Source organism: Babylonia areolata, chromosome 9 (genome assembly GCF_041734735.1).
Source record: "Babylonia areolata isolate BAREFJ2019XMU chromosome 9, ASM4173473v1, whole genome shotgun sequence".
NCBI classification, from domain to species: domain Eukaryota; kingdom Metazoa; phylum Mollusca; class Gastropoda; order Neogastropoda; family Buccinidae; genus Babylonia; species Babylonia areolata.
In genome coordinates, this window is record NC_134884.1 from 19,944,911 (window position 1) to 19,963,450 (window position 18,540).

At 38.9% G+C, this 18,540-nt stretch overlaps 4 non-coding genes across 4 annotated transcripts; all 4 read right to left on the reverse strand.

Annotated features, from left to right (window-relative positions):
- Positions 1-249: 249 nt before the first annotated feature.
- Trnae-uuc (transfer RNA glutamic acid (anticodon UUC)) lies at positions 250-321 on the reverse strand. The gene has a single exon. It is a non-coding gene; the product is annotated as a tRNA-Glu (tRNA).
- A 3,492-nt stretch (positions 322-3,813) lies between these two features.
- Trnae-uuc (transfer RNA glutamic acid (anticodon UUC)) lies at positions 3,814-3,885 on the reverse strand. Its single transcript has one exon. It is a non-coding gene; the product is annotated as a tRNA-Glu (tRNA).
- Positions 3,886-4,477: 592 nt separating this feature from the next.
- Positions 4,478-4,549, reverse strand: Trnae-uuc (transfer RNA glutamic acid (anticodon UUC)). The gene has a single exon. It is a non-coding gene; the product is annotated as a tRNA-Glu (tRNA).
- Positions 4,550-6,547: 1,998 nt separating this feature from the next.
- Trnae-uuc (transfer RNA glutamic acid (anticodon UUC)) lies at positions 6,548-6,619 on the reverse strand. The gene has a single exon. It is a non-coding gene; the product is annotated as a tRNA-Glu (tRNA).
- Positions 6,620-18,540: the final 11,921 nt, after the last annotated feature.

The window sequence follows — 18,540 nt, forward strand, 5'->3', positions numbered from 1 at the left end:
ACGGAAAAAGATAAGAAGACAGATAGTAAAATAAAAGGATAAATAAATGAAAAAGCAAACTAATATATAAATCAGTAAATAGATAGACGAATCCTTGTATTAATCTTTTTTTATGATAGTCCGTAGGTAATCAAAAGCAAGTTGCTTGGGAAAAAAATGTATTAATGAAGACTGCAACGAAAAGAAATGCAGCTATTTTCCGTTCGTTTTCTTCAGAAAACTATATTAGAAAAATACAATAAAAAAAAGTTCCCATGCCGGGAATCGAACCCGGGCCGCCTGGGTGAAAGCCAGGAATCCTAACCACTAGACCACATGGGACTTCGAAGTTTCAGTCACTATGAATGAATGAATCAAATAATGACTGGATGAATGAAAAACAGGAGAGAAAAAAGAACTGAGGGAAAGAAAAGCTCGAAACACCTTAGAAAGAAACAATATCGAAAGAAGAAGAAAAAGAAAAGGTGTTATCAAAAGTAACGGTGGGTCCAGCCTTCGTGATATGATAATATATGATGATGTGATATGGATATTTATACAGCTCCTATCCTCGGTCAGCCGGAGACCAAGCTCTCAGCGCTTTACAAACTTGGGGTCATTAATTCTGCACAACATGCTGCACACCTGGCTTGAGCCGACTGACGGCTGCCATTGGGCGCTCATCATTCGTTTCCTTTGTCGTTCAGTTCAACCAGATCTCAGGCACGCACACATACACACTCAGACAGACATGTAATATTTATTTTGACGTGTATGACCGTTCAGTTTATCTACCCCGCCATGTAGGCAGCCATACTCCGTTTTCGGGGGTGTGCATGCTCGTTTGTTCTTGTTTTCATAACCCACTGAACGCTGACGGGCACGGAATACAGGATCATTAACGTGCGTATTCTTGTTCGTTGTTCAGTATTTCTCTTTCTCTTTGCCTCACTGATACAGTCATTATGCTAGTCATACCAAGGTTACACTGATGCCGAGGTTAGTGTGACACAGTGTGGTTCTTTCTCTTTGCCTTACCCAGTCATTATGCTAGTCATATCAAGGTAACATGCCGAGGTTACTGTGATACAGTGTGGTTCTTTCTCTTTGCCTTACCCAGTCATTATGCTAGTCATATCAAGGTAACATGCCGAGGTTACTGTGACAGTGTGGTTCTTTCTCTTTGCCTTACCCAGTCATTATGCTAGTCATATCAAGGTAACATGCCGAAGTTACTGTGACAGTGTGGTTCTTTCTCTTTGCCTCACCCAGTCATTATGCTACTCATACCAAGGTAACATGCCGAGGTTACTGTGACACAGTGTGGTTCTTTCTATTTGCCTCACCCAGTCATTATGCTAGTCATACCAAGGTAACATGCCGAGGTTACTGTGACACAGTGTGGTTCTTTCTCTTTACCTTACCCAGTCATTATGCTAGTCATACCAAGGTAACATGCCGAGGTTACTGTGACACAGTGTGGTTCTTTCTCTTTGCCTCACCCAGTCATTATGCTAGTCATATCAAGGTAACATGCCGAGGTTACTGTGACACAGTGTGGTTCTTTCTCTTTGCCTGACCCAGTCATTATGCTAGTCATACCAAGGTAACATGCCGAGGTTACTGTGACACAGTGTGGTTCTTTCTCTTTACCTTACCCAGTCATTATGCTAGTCATACCAAGGTAACATGCCGAGGTTACTGTGACACAGTGTGGTTCTTTCTATTTGCCTCACCCAGTCATTATGCTAGTCATACCAAGGTAACATGCCGAGGTTACTGTGACAGTGTGGTTCTTTCTCTTTGCCTCACCCAGTCATTATGCTACTCATACCAAGGTAACATGCCGAGGTTACTGTGACACAGTGTGGTTCTTTCTCTTTGCCTTACCCAGTCATTATGCTAGTCATATCAAGGTAACATGCCGAGGTTACTGTGACACAGTGTGGTTCTTTCTCTTTGCCTTACCCAGTCATTATGCTAGTCATATCAAGGTAACATGCCGAGGTTACTGTGACAGTGTGGTTCTTTCTCTTTACCTTACCCAGTCATTATGCTAGTCATATCAAGGTAACATGCCGAGGTTACTGTGACACAGTGTGGTTCTTTCTCTTTGCCTTACCCAGTCATTATGCTAGTCATACCAAGGTAACATGCCGAGGTTACCGTGACACAGTGTGGTTCTTTCTCTTTACCTTACCCAGTCATTATGCTAGTCATATCAAGGTAACATGCCGAGGTTACTGTGACACAGTGTGGTTCTTTCTCTTTACCTTACCCAGTCATTATGCTAGTCATATCAAGGTAACATGCCGAGGTTACTGTGACACAGTGTGGTCTATTTGTTTCGTGCGTTTACCTGTTCTGTGTGTGGCATATTCCTGAGAATAATGAATGACGTCAGTATTCACAGCCGCCACCTTCAGGTCAGCTTGAGTTGTTTTCCTGCAAAGGGTTGTTCTCAGACGCTGAGAAGGTTGAGAGGTTGGGTTGTTTTTTGGTTTGTTTGTTTTTTTGTTTGTTTGTTTGTTGTTTTGTTTTTGTTTTGTTTTTTTCGGGTTTTTTTGTTTGTTTGTTTTTGTTTTGTTTTTTGTATTTTGTTGTGTGTGTGTTTTTGTTTGTTTTTGTTTTTTTTTGGGGGGGGTCGTTTTTTTGTCTTTGTCGTTTGTTTGTTTTGGGGTGTGTGTTTTTTTTAAGTTGTGGATGACCAGAGTCGTTCATGTTCGTAGGTCGAGTGTTCAATGGGCGTTTCCACTCTGCAAACAGGCAGACACTGAGTACGATGATAAGGGCCGTTCACGACAGGTACTACGGTGATTACATCCCACACGGCGTTCTCATACACGAACTTATAAATATTTATGTCCGTGGTTCTCACCCCATAGTCATCACCTCTACTGTCGGACTGAAATTACCAAGGCACACACTCCATTCACAGAGAACGCCCAATGACACCTTTGCGGGTTCCAGCACGGTATGCTGTGTGATTCATGTATTGACTGCAAAGTCCGCCGGTCCACTGGTGTGTGATCAGTAGCATGGCTTTGCTAATCAGGAGGCCTATCATAATATATATATATATATATATATAAAATAATAAAGAAAAAATGATAATTGCAGCATTGTATAATAGCGAACTTCTTTAAAAGAAAAGTTTTAATAAAAGCTAAACCTGCAAAATGTGTTTCTCAGTTCTTCTTAGTCTTCTTCTTTTTTCTTCTTTTTTTTGTGAAGGCTGCGTCACAGAAGCAAGGTATATTCCGTTAGTTATCTCAACTTAAGGTATATGTATATATATACGCAGCCTTCACAAAAAAAAAGAAGAAAAAAGAAGAAGACTAAGAAGAACTGAGAAACACATTTTGCAGGTTTAGCTTTTATTAAAACTTTTCTTTCAAAGAAGTTCGCTATTATACAATGCTGCAATTATCATTTTTTCTTTATTATTTTATATATATATATATATTATGATTGTGAAGGCTGCGTCACAGAAGCAAGGTATATTCCGTTAGTTATCTCAACTTAAGGTATATATATATATATACATATAGATATAGATATATAGATATATATATATATATATATATATATATATATATATATAAAGTTCCCATGCCGGGAATCGAAAAAAAAAAAAGATTTCAGTTTTAAAAGACTGGAAAGAATGAAATTCCGTTAGTTGTCAAACTCGAGGTATATATTTAAAGAAAAAAATTTAAATTCCCATGCCGGGAATCGAAAAAAAAAAAAAGATTTCAGTTTTAAAAGACTGGAAAGAATGAAATTCCGTTAGTTGTCAAACTCGAGGTATATATTTAAGGAAAAAAATTTAAGTTCCCATGCCGGGAATCGAACCCGGGCCGCCTGGGTGAAAGCCAGGAATCCTAACCACTAGACCACATGGGACTTCGAAGTTTCAGTCACTATGAATGAATGAATGAATCAAACAATGACTAAATGAATAAAAAACAGGAAACAGAAAAACTGATGAGGGAAAGAGAGAAAGCCTTTTGTTTGTGCTTCTTCTTCTTCTTCTTCTTCTTCTTCTTCCTTCTTCTTCTTCTTCTTCTTCTTCTTCTTCTATGTGAAGACTGCGTCACTGGGGCGCCGCACAGAACTGTTCACCGGATTCCCCCAGGTCTGTCGATCAGTTGTGTGTCAAATCCTGGGTCAAAGCCTGTTTTGTATGTTCAAAAGGTTTTTTTGTTGTTGTTATTTTTGTTGTTGTCGTCGTTGTTGTTTGTTTGGTTGGGTTTTTTGGTTGTTGTTTTTTTTTTCTGGTCGAATTGAGTCTCCTGTTTCGCGAATCCTCAAGTCGTATCAAATGCTTTTTATGCCGGATAGATTATCTTGCATGATGACTGAGTAACTCGCTTTCACAACAACAACTACAACAACAACAAAAAAAAAAAAAAGATTTCAGTTTTAAAAGACTGGAAAGAATGAAATTCTGTTAGTTGTCAAACTCGAGGTATATATTTAAAGAAAAAAATTTAAGTTCCCATGCCGGGAATCGAACCCGGGCCGCCTGGGTGAAAGCCAGGAATCCTAACCACTAGACCACATGGGACTTCGAAGGTTCAATCATGCAGTGTGAATGAATGGATCAATCAATGACAGAATGAATGAAAAAAAAGTCTTAAAAGGTAAGAAAGAAATGTAGGAAAGCCTATACATGGCGGGGTGAAAACGGTCATACACGTAAAAGCCCACTCGTGTACATACAAGTGGACGTGGAAGTTGCAGTCCACTGACGAACGAAGAAGAAGAAAAGAGAGAAAGAAAATAAAATCTTATGTTTGTGTTTCTTCTTCTCCTTCTTCTTCTTCTTCTTCTTCTTCTTCTTCTTCTTCTTCTTCTGTGTGAAGACTGAGTCACTGGGGTGCCTCACAGAATTGTTCACCAGATTCCTCCAGGTCTTTCGATTGTATGTCAAAGCCCGCATGAAAGCCTAGCTGCTTTGTGTGTACGACTTTTTTCTGGTCCAATTCTGCTTGGATACACTATGTGTGTATTTGTGTATGTGGGGGTGGGGAGGGGTTGGATTGCTGTGTGTGGAGGGGGGTGCTGTGGGGGTTGTGCGTCGTGGGGGCAACAATTTGTGTGTGGGTGCGGGGGTGTGGGGGGTTAGTATGTGTAGAGGATTGGAGCCTGGGGGTGGGGGTTGGGGGGGGGGAGTACTCATGTCTGTATTGTGGGAGCAACGGAATCAGTATTGGAACTGACGTGCGTGCGTGCGCGCGTGTGTGTGTAAGTGTGTGTGTGTGTGTGTGTATGTGTGTGTGTGTGTGCGTGTGTGTGTTTGTGTGTGTGTGTGTGTGTGTGTGTGTGTGTGTGTGCCGTGGACGGAAGATGCGATACGGCGCAGCGTACTGAAGAATGTGCGTGGAGGGGGGGGGGGGAGTTGTTGGGGAGGAGGGATGGGCGTGCAGGGTAATTTGGGAGTGTGTGTGTGTGTGTGTGCCGTGGAAGCTGCGATACGTAGCCTAAGAATGTGCGTGTGGAGTGGGGGGGGAGATGGGGAAGGGAGCCTCGGAGGATGACTGAGGAGGGGTGCATGGTTGGTGGTTGTGGTGTGTGTGTGTGTGTGTGTGTGTGTGTGTGTGTGTGAGGGCTCGTGTGCTTTTATGTGCAGTTGGGCCTTTGCACTCATGTTTGTGTTTTCATATCTGTGAAACTGCATGTTTGTTGCATATCTGTTGTGCATATGTGTGTAAGAGAGAGAGAAAGAGAATTTGGAATGGTTTATTCACAATCAGGCCACAGCCCCTAGTGAAGGGGGTATACGTAAACATAATACAACTCAGCGAAAACACATAAACAAATAAACATTAATATAGACAACAAACCGTGCATTGTATCCGTGTAAATATATAGACAACAAAAAATACATTATAACTGTTTTACGAAGTAACAATTTCTCTTAATTAAGAGAGAGAGAGAGAGTGTGTGTGTGTGTGTGAGTGTGTGTTTCAAATTATATTTGCTTATTTGTTTATTATCATCATTATGATCTTTTTATTTCATTTATATTCGTTTATTTATCACTATTACCTTTTTTTTTCCTTTTCTTGAAATTTTTATTTTTATTTCATTTATCTTTTATCATTTTTTTTTTAATTTTTCTTTTGCATTCTGTTTTGTTTTATTTATATCCTTTTTGTTTTTATTTTCATTTAAGTGTTGTTTTTTCTTTAAATTCTTTTTTTTTTTTCTTCTTTCTTTCTTTCTTTTAAAAAAAAAATTCATTTTCTTATTTATTTGTTGTTTTTTGTTTTTGTTTTCTCAAGGCCTGACTAAGCGCGTTGGGTTACGCTGCTGGTCAGGCATCTGCTTAGCAGATGTGATGTAGCGTATATGTATTTGTCCGAACACAGTGACGCCTCCTAGAGTTACTAGTAATGAAACTGTTACTGCTTGGAGATGTTATCTTGAATGACTGACTTACTTGGGGGAAAAATTAATTTAAAGGACAGAAAACAAATGAAACATATATTCCGTTGGTTATCTAAACTTGAGGTATTAAAAAAAAAAAATAGAGAGAGAGAGAGAGATGAAGAAAAAAAAGTTCCCATGCCGGGAATCGAACCCGGGCCGCCTGGGTGAAAGCCAGGAATCCTAACCACTAGACCACATGGGACTTCGAGCTGATGGTGTGAATGAACGAATGAATCGATAACTGAATGAAAAACTGGAAAGAAAAGGAGAAAAGAAATAACATACATAAAAATAATGCGAGCCGTATTGTGTCAGTCGTCTTGAAAAACACACTGGCAGTGGTGCAGATCTCCGCTGAAGACCAAAGCAACGCGAGCCCTGAGGTGTGCCACAGTTCACCTGTGCAGGTGTAACTAACTCGCGGCCAGTCCGGCGGCCACTCCCTCTTTGTCAGTAATTTTACAGAGCTATGTCGAGTTACATCTGTCAGGTAAATATTAAGGTGCGGGCGGGCACTGAAGTGGGTATGTGGTGGATTAACTGGTCGTGGTAGGATAGAGAATTCAAGAAACAGTCTCTTTTTTTTCTTCTTCTCATCTTCTTAGGGTTTTTTGTTTGTTTGTTTGTTTGTTTGTTTTTTATTGTTGTTCTTGTCAGTTTTGTTTATTTTCAGTTAACTGATGCTCGTGATCTCAGTCAGGTCCTAGTATCTGTAGAGCTTGTCATACTTCACGCACTGATACTATGACAATTTCTTTCTTTAAAAAAAAGAAGATGCAAACAATCATTAATTCGTTTCCGACTGAAACTAGGATGTTATTGCATAACTTCGCTTTAGTTTTTTTGTTGTTGTTTTTCAAAGTTTTGTTTTTCATTCCTCGCGTCAGGCATCCATCATGAGTAGCAACTTGAATGGAAATAAACTTACAACTTAAGTCAGTGTCGCCCTGCGGTAATGTTACAGTTCACAAGAAAAAAAAAAAACGAAACTGAAACTACTGTACGTGCGAGGTCACATACAGTATTGCGTCAATACACATTGGGCAATCATGGCGTCAGTTGAGGCTGACCCAGTGAGCGTCCTAGCTGCTCTGCGGTACTCAGTGAAAACTGTCACTGACCACTGGCGTTCAGTTCCTCCAACGACAGTGCCCATCAGTGGATCTGCCGACAGCGAGGACTTTTGGGAGCAGCACGGGATGGACCATAGACCGGCTTCGGGACAACTGGTTCTTTTTATACAGTGGATATTTCAATGGTGCTATATAGTGAATGAGGTAGAGGGCAATGACGAGGATGCTGTGAGGCTCCATTTCATATTGGGACTGCATCACAAGGCAGTACTCTACGCTTCCTTTCATAACTGATAACATAGGTATACTATCATCAACCTGGTCTGAAAGACTTATACAAAAACTACGACTGACATGCATGCCCATTAGCAGGAAATTGCACCGTTTCCAAAAACGTATCCAAAAGTGGATGGCACTGTGTGATCAGTCTGCCCATTTAAGCCCATGGTATACTCAGCTCAAGATACGAACCGGTCATACGGGGGAAAATCCAGTTTCCTTTCATGAGGTTCGAATCCGTGTCCTCGTATTTGGCTCATAGACGTTAACCCCTTGTTGTTCAAACATTGGTGTTCTGGTGCATCAAAAACAGGCCTTTTTTTCCCATAGTCCAAACTAAAAATACTTTTAACAGTAGGAAATGAAAGTAAGTGCCGACGTCACTTAATGTAATTTAGTGGCTGCAGTCGGAGGAGGTGCTTGTATTTTGTGTCATGTGCAGTGGGCACTGTGCTGAATGGAAATATTATTGAGCTCGATGGCAGTGGGTTCAGTGTTTGATTATTCCCATTAACTCTTTTGAGTCATAGAGAAACAAGGAAACATGACAATAACAGGATGACGGCCACAGAGGAAGAGCGAACATAACTTAAAAAGAAGAAACAAAAGGGGGGATAATACAAATGGGGGGAAAATAAAATGAAATAAAAGGCCTGGCAAATGTAATCATCAGTCTGGTACAATGCAGTAGGAATAGACAAATGCACAGATCACAACTCAGATTTACAATACGGCTCTGTATCTGACTAGTTGAGCCTGAACTGGGAACTGGGGGGTTAGTTGGAGCACAACAGTAACAATGACACGGTGTAACAAAATTAAACACACAATAATTTGCTATTTTAGCACCCATTTGTCAGTAATACTGGAATTGGTTTGATATATACAAGAGAAAAAAAGACATATAAAAAAATTTATCTATATGATCATGCAATTACAAATGGATATGTACGGAAAGCGGCAGAGGATTTGCCAAGGGAAATAATTAGTGTTTCAAATCCTGTCAGACCTGGTGCCCAGATTGTTTCCCTTCGTAAGATGGACCGAGAGCGCCGATTCAGTTTCAAGGAAGCGTCAACTGCTGATCCATATACAGTTTGAATTGGACTGCATTGCTTTCAGTTGTAGTCACCGGCGCAAGTTTAGCAGTTTCTTTTCAAGTGCTCATGCACACGGAAACACTCAATGCACGAACAAAAACTTAATTACAGTACTTCAATACAGATGATCACAGAGCACACAAACAATTTAAAAAAGCACACCAACATAAGAACTATACACCCAGACCTGATGAGAGGCAAAAGAGCCAAGCATCCGAGAGAGGAAAGGAGCATTTACGCAAGTTTATCAGATCAGCAACGTTACCGAGATGTTACTGACCTTCTCATTGTTGGTCACTTCATCATTGTCAAGTGGTTGATCGTGAAATTCCCAGTTTGTGTGTGTGTGTGTGTGTTTTGTTGTTGTTGTTTGTTTTTTCAACGAGAACAACTTTTTTTCTATTCTGTTCCATGTTTTCCAATAAACATTCAAATTTGAGATGACAATCTTTGTTTCATGAGAGTATATTTGTGAAAACAATGTTCTGACTTATGACATGACCATGGGATCAGGATAATTGTGTCTTTACCTGCTTTTCAGTTTTATTTTGTTTTCAGCTCACATTACCTGTTTACATTCAAAAAGACGAAAAGGAAAGGTTAAGTCGGGAACAAATTTATTGAACAACCAGTGCTACCTTCTCCGTCTGACATTAAAACATCACTCTCATTATCTTATGTGCCACTGCTAGTATTACTATTGTCTCTACTTCCATTTAACTCCCCAGTGCCACAGGACAGAAATTTCCATCCCCTTCTGATATGTAATAAAGCACCTCAGTATGGAAATTTCTGTCCCTGTCTTTGTAGGAACTTCCCTATCATGAAATCATTAAATTCCTGTGGAATTGTCACATTTGGATAGTATGTTCACTTTCCTTTCAGAAAATTATAGATAATATTTGCTTTTAGTAGTTTGCGTGCTGGAGTTTGTTTTTTTTGTTTGTTTTTTTGTTGTTTTTTTAGATTATTACCTTCCATAACTAAAACATCCCTTGACAGTTGTTATTGAGCATGAAATAAGCTTGGCACTGAAAGAGTTAAAAGAATGGCTCTTTTTCTGTATCTCCTATATCTGTTCCCTTTTCTGTTGTGTGTGTGGGAGAGGGAAAGGGGGGGGAGGGTTGTGCACATGTGTGCCTATGTGTATGTGTGCAAGTGTGTAGCTGTGTGCTAATGTGGACAAGTGTGTGTATAAATGTGTGTGAATGTGTTTGTGTTTTCATGTTTGTGAGCAAAAGCACTTTTTTTTTTCCATTGTTCATTTCATTTTATCTTGAGATCCTTACATTATATTTGAAAGCCTTAACATTACAAGGGTTTAGTGGTAATACCAAAAACAAACTATGTACAGGATTCAACCAGCTCTGAAAATAATAAAAAGAAGTTGGGTCACCGATGTTCTATCAATCAAAAAGAAAAATAAAATATGTGACACGATAACATGCATGAGCAGACAGAATACCAAATTCCAATGTAACTCCCTGAGAAACACTACAAAAGAGTTAAAATCTTACATATACAGTCTGGATACTGGCATTAACAACAGGAAGAAGAGAAAAGTGTGTGTGTGTGTGTGTGTGTGTGTGTGTGCGTGCGTGTGTGTTCACATGCATGTGGATGCAAGTGTGTCTGCTCATATGTGCAAGTGGGCACACAGTCTTTAATTGATATACAATTTCAGTGTGTAAGTGATCATGTAGCTTGTACACATTTCCAATCATTCAGTCACAACTATGCACACCATAACCACCACCAAGAAAAAGACTGACGTTAACCAAATCTTTTAATGTGTTTTTTTTTTGCTTCCACAAAAAATAAACAAACAATTCTATGATGTCTGAATTGCATTCAACTCACGCAAAAATACATGTCACTTGTCAGTGGAGTATCACATACATTCACTCATGTACACGATGCAGATGCAACAAAGTAAAACATAAGTTATAATTATACTTCACTTCCCTATACCTTACAGAAAAAAGAAAAGAAAAAAGTTCTTACTAAAATATGAAACCATATCCATATCCTTTTCCATTACTTTCTCTTCCACATCTACAAGTACACTTCACATAACATTTGATAATCAACCATTCTCTTCCCATATAATATCCACCTTTTACAGCAGACTAGGCACACCACATTCTGCAATTCAAACAACAGTTCATGCCATGACAGCCACACTACCCTTCAGCAACTGGACTGACTGAGAGAAACCCAGGATTTCAGGATTCAAAGGACGATGTGATCACAATTGTTGCATGAAAACCCTGGCTGCCTGAAACAAAAATGACAATGGTAAGTTTAGTTTATAAACATGACAAAATGTCTTTCTTTATTTAAAAGTACTGTGCTTAACTGAAGAGGAACAAGACAAAGCGAGTTTCTTTGTGCAAATGCTCGTTTGAACACCTCAGCTTTTGTCAACTTTTTTGTTTTGTGTAGGGAAGAAAAACAAACCCAAAAAAATGTCCTTACCATCCGCTATGTTGAAGTGCTTAGCACCGCGGATTGATGACTGGTACTACAGTGGTAGGACACACAACGGTTCAAGCCTCATCAGAGGTGGCATTATTCTGTGCCAGCTCATACCTAAAACTGAGTGTGCTATGGGCTAAACATAAAAGACCGAGACCACTCAGTCACGGGTCATCCACTTCACAGACATGTCTTAGAAAGTGTTGCTCAAATGTCCTGACCAGCACTGCAGGTGTCTGTATCTCAGGACTAGTTGCTGCCAGGAAACAGAATGAAAGGAAGTTTGGAGTACAGCCTTATCTCATGACATAGTACCAAACCTGAAAGGTCCCCAACAGCAGCATTATCATTATTATCTTCAGCACTTGCCCCAAACTCCAAGGTCTTTCATGCCCTGCTTTCACGGAGACCTCAGTTTTCATTTCCCCTCTACTTCCATGTATGTGGTGAGTTCCTAAGTCTTCAATATAAGCAGATTAATAGTGGACAGTCATTTGACAGATGTGATGGTGATTTTCGCTACAGGGGGGGATATTCATTCTGACTGGATCCCAAATTCAGAGTATAATGTTATCAGCATCGGCTTAGTAGGTGGTGTACTGCCTATACTGAATCAGAACAGCCTAGCTCTATTTAACACCACTGAAGTGACTCAGCACCACCACAGGATCTCCTCTTGTATGTGTCCTCCTGGCAACCTGGCAACATCAGTTCCCTGTGGACTGCTGGTACTGTCACTGGCAGACATAGCTGGGTGTGGTTGTGTATGGGGGACTCGGGATGAGCAGCATGGAGGTAATGACGCTGATATGGTGCAGATGATGGGACAGGCACAACAAAAGAAAAAGAGTAGTCTCAAGGCAATATAATGATAATCGCACAAATAACAGTGCCAGGAAAACAGTAAAAATCACAGAGCAGGAAGAGATGGAGGAAGAATGCCTGGTGCTGCACTATACTGACAGACAGATGTGTTATTTGTATATAATGGACATGACACATCATTTCATCAGAAAGACTAACACACAGGTCACCCCTGTGACCAGGGGAAGGGATAAAAACTCAACTGGTGCATGCCTTGTAGTTGCACTAACCACTCTGACTCCCACTCCAGTGCGTGTCTGCTAATGTGTAAATGTACTTTGTATGCCTATCTGCAGAAGTTACCCAGTGCACATATTATACACCTGTGTGCATACACTGATATAGACATGCAGAAAAGATATATGTATGTGCATACATATGTATACTTTGTGTTTGTCACTGTGCTGTAATGTGTGGGTGTGCATGTTTGTGAGGGTGCATGAACATGCACAGTCTAATGCCTATACTTTATATATGTGTGCATGTGTGTGTGTATATATCTATGTACACCTCTGTGGCTTTCCAAGCAATACCAACAGAAAATAGAAATACTGTATTTTTTTGTATCAAAAAATGTGCACTTCTTGTTATTCTATATGGTAATTGTTTAAGATTTTTGCTTATCACTAAACAGAATGTTTGTCATGTACAAAAGGAGTCCCATTATGGTGATTAATGTTGCTGTTATTAACACTTAATTCCAATGAATCTGCAGCAAGTACAGTGATACATCAAACATCTATTGTGTGAAAATACATTTATGTACTGAATTGAATTATGTTAATATGCAATGCTTTTGAAGAATTTCACAAGTATTGTCAGTTGCAAGAAAATAAATTATATATATACTAATAGTTTTCTTTTCTTTTCTTTTACCTATTTATGATTTCTCCTGTCTGCATGATCACCCAATGAAATTGATGACCACAAGATGCAGTATGACATGTGCGAAGATGAAGTCAGCAAAAGACCTCTCCGGGCTGATGCCAGTGAATTCTGTCTTGTTTTGTGTGTTGGACTGCAGACGGAGACAAACTGAAAAATGAATTGATTTAAATTAATGAGTTTATAACGAACAAAAGTTAAATAAATAATGAAGTAAGTATATCTTTTTCAAAATATTAATGAAAAATGTAATTCATACAGTGCACAAAATCTAGTCTGCAGCCCTCAAAGTTAGTTAAACATCAAACTGGTAATGTTCACACAGCTGTTGGTAATTCTAAACCAAATCATATGTTCATAGTGTATAAACTGGCACTTTTTAACTGGCACTTTTAAAGATCCTAAATGATTCCAAAAGTGTGTTAAAAAACCAATTGTTCAAACTGTATAAACCGGCACTTTTAAAGATATTAAATCACTCCAAAAGTGTGTTCAAAACCAAATGTTCATACTGTATAAATTGGCAGTTTTTAAGATCCTAAATAATTCCCAAAATATGTTCAAAAGCAAATGTTAATACTGTATAAACCAGCATTTCTTAAGATCCTAAAAGCTAAATCATTCCAAAGATGTGGGTTCAGGAAATCATCAAGCAATAATTTTTTTTTTTAATTGGCTCCAATCCAAATGACAAGAGAATAATATCCACCTATTCATTTTCAGCTCTGTGTGCAGCAATGGCAGCATTCACATTCTTTAGCAATGCACAGAAGAGTTAATCGCTGATCAATGGTACAATTAGTTCCTCATTGTTAGGCTCTCAATAGCTTGAAATGCTGACTTCAAGCTTCAAACTATTTTGGTAGGCCGTTTTCCTACATGAGACATTTTTAAATATAGCAGACCTTTGGGATGAAACGATTTTATTTTCATTAAGCATTTGGACTCAACTCTCAACTGACTCAAGTCTTTAACTAGATTAAAATCAGCAATAATGTCTATATAGCTGTACAAAAATAATTCTTTAAACAAACTTTTAAACTCCCTTCTTCAAGGTATAAAATGATGTGGGATTTGTTGTTGTTGTTGTTGTTTTTACTGCATTTTTGTTTGTGGCATGTTGCAGAACATTACAAAATCATGTCGTATTGATTCTGCCCAAACGTGTGCGAGTTTGTGGGTGCGTGTGTGTTTGTGTGTGTGCACAAGCGTGTTAGCACTGTGTGTGTGCGTGTGTGTGTCCGCATGCGTGCGTGCGCGCGCGCGCATGTGTGTAATGTGTGTACGCGCACGGTGTTTGCGCACGCGTGCGTGTTTGTGTGTGTATCTGATACACAAATGACACGCCCTCTTGCAGGCTAAATCGCGCTATCAGTAGATCCAGTTGTGCGTGAACACGAATCCTACGCTATGCCTAAGCAGGTTGATAATCTTATAATTATTTCTTGGCTTAACTTACCGCCCAAGACAAACGATCCAACTGTGGAAATGAAACCAGCCAAAAACGAATTGAAGGGGAAGGTTCCAACGAGACAACAGTAGCCAAACTGGATAACCCCAGTTAGCAAAATGTAAAATAAGTATGCATCGACAATTTTCAGCTTTTGGGGCGTCGAATTCATGTACTCATCGTAGAATTTTCCGACGACGGAACGCAGTGTTTCTGGCATCTCGGCTTTTTTTTCCTCTCTCTCGCCGGGCTCGTCTCGTAAAACTTCCAAACGTGGCAGACGCTCATCGGTTCACGTCGGAACTTCATTCCCTGTTCGTGATTTGGTAATATAAATTTTAGGGGGGATATCATTAATAGTATTTATGATGTGATGGAAACTGTAATTCAACTTTGAATTTTACTTTCTTTAAAAAAATAATGACATATTTTAGACATTTAGACCACGTGACTTTGTCCAGCGTACAAAGTAAGTCACGTGATTAATCTTATCGCCATCTTGACCTGACGAGGTGAGACGTTTTGGTAGTTTTTCAAATGCTTTTTGCACACCAGAAACTGTTGGTGCTCGCTTAAATTCAGCACTGCACTTTAAGCAATCAGTTGCAAATGCTATAATGACACACAGATATGCAATCATTCCAGTACAAAGACGCTTGATCAAGATTTTTATAACGGCTGGACCTCTGACGATAAGAACGCGCGGTTTCTATCAGACGATGAAATATTACGTGAGACGAGCATGGGGCAGTTGAGGCCATCTGGCCAGTTGCTATGCTGCTCAGGTCAGGGTCATCCAGTTAGCGGAGGTCAGTTTCGGCTGCACGACTTTCGGACACTTTGCTTGCTTTGTTGAAATATTTTTCTTCGCTATACACTTAACACAACCTCTGGTGGTGATGAAATCCAAACGATTAAGCCGATGATTGTGATACCTATATATATATAAAATTATGTCCGCAATCCTCAGTCGATAGGGTTATATTCGCTACACAACGAATTTTGATCTTCTTGAGACTCTCTTAAACAGTTTCTCTTCTTTTTTTTATTCCCACTTTTACCGCTCTATAAAATACAAAATGAAACAGTTGATATACTACTTCTTGAAGAAGATTATTCACACTGCTCGAAAAATCGGCTCGACTGGAATTGGAAAAATCTGCCTACCCGCCCAGTACTCACCAGCATGTTAATTGTATACCTGTAGATTAAGGCTATGTAGTTCTTGCTTAGCTCCATATGCTTGCCACGCATGTTGCTTTATATAGTTCTTAATCTGCAGGATGATGAACAGGCCCCTTGGATTGTACAAGTCAAGTCATTATGAATATAAACTACATTTGTGGGAAATAATAAGGTGATATGTTTGCTCTGGAAAAAGTCTAACAAGATTCTTGAAGTCTGGTTTTTTTTGTTTTGGGGTTTGTTTGGTTTTTGTTTTGTTTTTTGTTTTTTTTTGGGGGGGGGGGGGGTGGGGGGGGGGTTGTTTTTTTTGTCGGTTTTTTTGTTTGTTTTTTTGGTTTTTTTGGTTTGTTTGTTTGCTTTTTTTGGTAAGGGGTTTATTTTATAGCTTTATCAGGATCACCCACAAAATAATAAGTGTTGTAACAGCTCTGTAGGAGGCTTCTTTTTTGTCAGGTAAATAAACTTTTTTTTTCTTTCTTTTTTTTCTTTTTTTTACTTTTTTCTTTCTTTTTTTTTCTTTTTTTTCAATTTAATCATTTTTTTCCCATTATTTTGAAACAGTCAACTATTGCTGGTATTTTCCATTTATATAAATTAGATTGAAAAAAAAATTAATTCTCTCATCTGTCCACTTTATGCATTTTTTATACAGATTTCTTCACTTTATTAATAGGCAGTTTTTGTCATCTGTAGCAGATGGGTTAATTGACCCTGATGTACAAGTTTTCAATCAGTTCCAATTTGGAAGGATCATTGCTACCATACTTCATTTTCAAATGTATGGCTGGTCAGAATTGCTGCATTTGTAACTGTAAGTGTGCAAGTTTGTTTGTGCTTGTATGTGAGTGTGTGAGAAAGAAGGACACCTGTGTGTGTGTGTGTGTGTGTGTGTGTGTGCATGCGTGCGTTTTATTAAATGTATTTCATCTTAATCTAAGCTTTATTTGCTTTATAACTTTTTTGTTTGATCATTTGTGAACACATTCATGGTGTCTCATTGACAAAGAGCTGTTGTGAGGTTTTCAAGTCATGTTTATATTTACTGGGTGATGTTAGGTGCTTTGACTTTGAGCAGCATTGGATATCACATTAGAAAAAAATATGTATTATTGTTATTATTATTATTATTTTGTGTGAGCATATATACATGAATCACCCAAAGTCAAATAGTATATCTTCACATCATTGAAAAGATAGGTCGAAAGATTGAGGGAGGAAAAAACAAAAGCCAGACTTTTTAGATATGTGTAAATACTCTTGATGATTGTTCCATTTTTAGGCAAGTGCACAACTACACTTGCATGGAAATGCTCAAGCATTTCATGATACGCACATACCCTCCCCTCCTGCCTCCACACACATACAAAGCTTTTTAATTTTTAACTGTCTTCTTTGATCAAAACAACAGAAGAAAAAAATAACTCATAAGTGTGTGATGATGCACTCCCAGAAAAGAGCAGCCTGTATTTTGCAGGGAGAAATCTAACGACAAGAAATGGAATACTTTGTTTTTGTTTTTAGCTGCATGTTGTTATGCAGTTTCTTAGCTTTCGAATCCAGTTATCCTATGCTTGATCAGTTCCTCCAAGGAATGGCCATTGCTTGCTATGATTATAGCATGAAGTATGATTTAACCGACCTCTTTGCACAGCACCAGTGGGTTGCAACTTGTGTTCCTGTGCTGTTCTGACTGATTATTCATAGCCTTCCTCTTTGGAACTTACCTATAGCTTTCTCTGTTTAAAACCAGAAGCTCCGTGTTTCTTTCTCTGTCATATATATATATATATATATATATATATATCTGTCTCTCACTTATTGAGTTATTCTTTCTCTCTCTGTACCTCTGTTTCTCTCAGCCATCCACCCCTCTGATGAAGGTTATCACTATCTCTCTCTCTCTCTCTCTCTCTCTCTCTCTCTCTCTCTCTCTCTCTCTCTCCCTCCCTCTCCCTCTCCAATAGATATAAGTGAAAATGGATAGCTGCCTACAGTATATTTAATCCCCATATTTAGATTTGAATTTCTGATAATCTCGTCCATTGATTATTTGATAACACTGTAAACAACAGAGAAAGCAATGTGTTGTGTACATTGTGTAAAAACGCTCCAGAAAATCAAGTTCATTTTGTGTTTGGATGTCCTTTCTTGAGTTATGTCAGAGACAAATTAATTTTCCTTAAAATATCATAGACATTCATTTTTATTCAGTGATTCTGTTTACTACATCACTTGAACAGGATGTTGGAAACCAGTTTGCTTTGTACTTATATAAAGCCTTCAAAATATGCTCTTTAACATGCTCTTAGTTGTTCACAGCCTTCTTTACTTTGATTGATTATTTTAGGATCTAGATTTTGTTATTCATCAATGTCACTTTTCCCTTTCAAAAGGGCCATGGCCTTTCTGGAATGAATTATCTGTATCTCTCTCTCTCTCTCTCTCTCTCTCTCTCTCTCTCTCTCTCTCTCTCTCTCTCTCTCTCTCTCTCTGTTTCCCCACTGTCAGTTGTGCTTGGCTTTGTTACAAAGTTCTCATCCAGAACAAAAGGATGGGTTTGCAGGAGAGAGCTTTAACTCTTTCACTGCCAAAAACACTTGCCAGCACCAAATATTTTAGATATGATGCTTTCAGTCACAGACTTTGGTTTATGTCAAAACACAATGGACTTGTTCACTTCAAACTTGATCAGGGAGCAAAGGTTAGTCATTGTTCTACTGGCGGGGAAACTGGCTGCAGCTGTAAAGCTTTGTTACAATGTGAAAAATGGTCCTATCAGGTGCACTATCTAGTCGACTGAGGTCGCCTA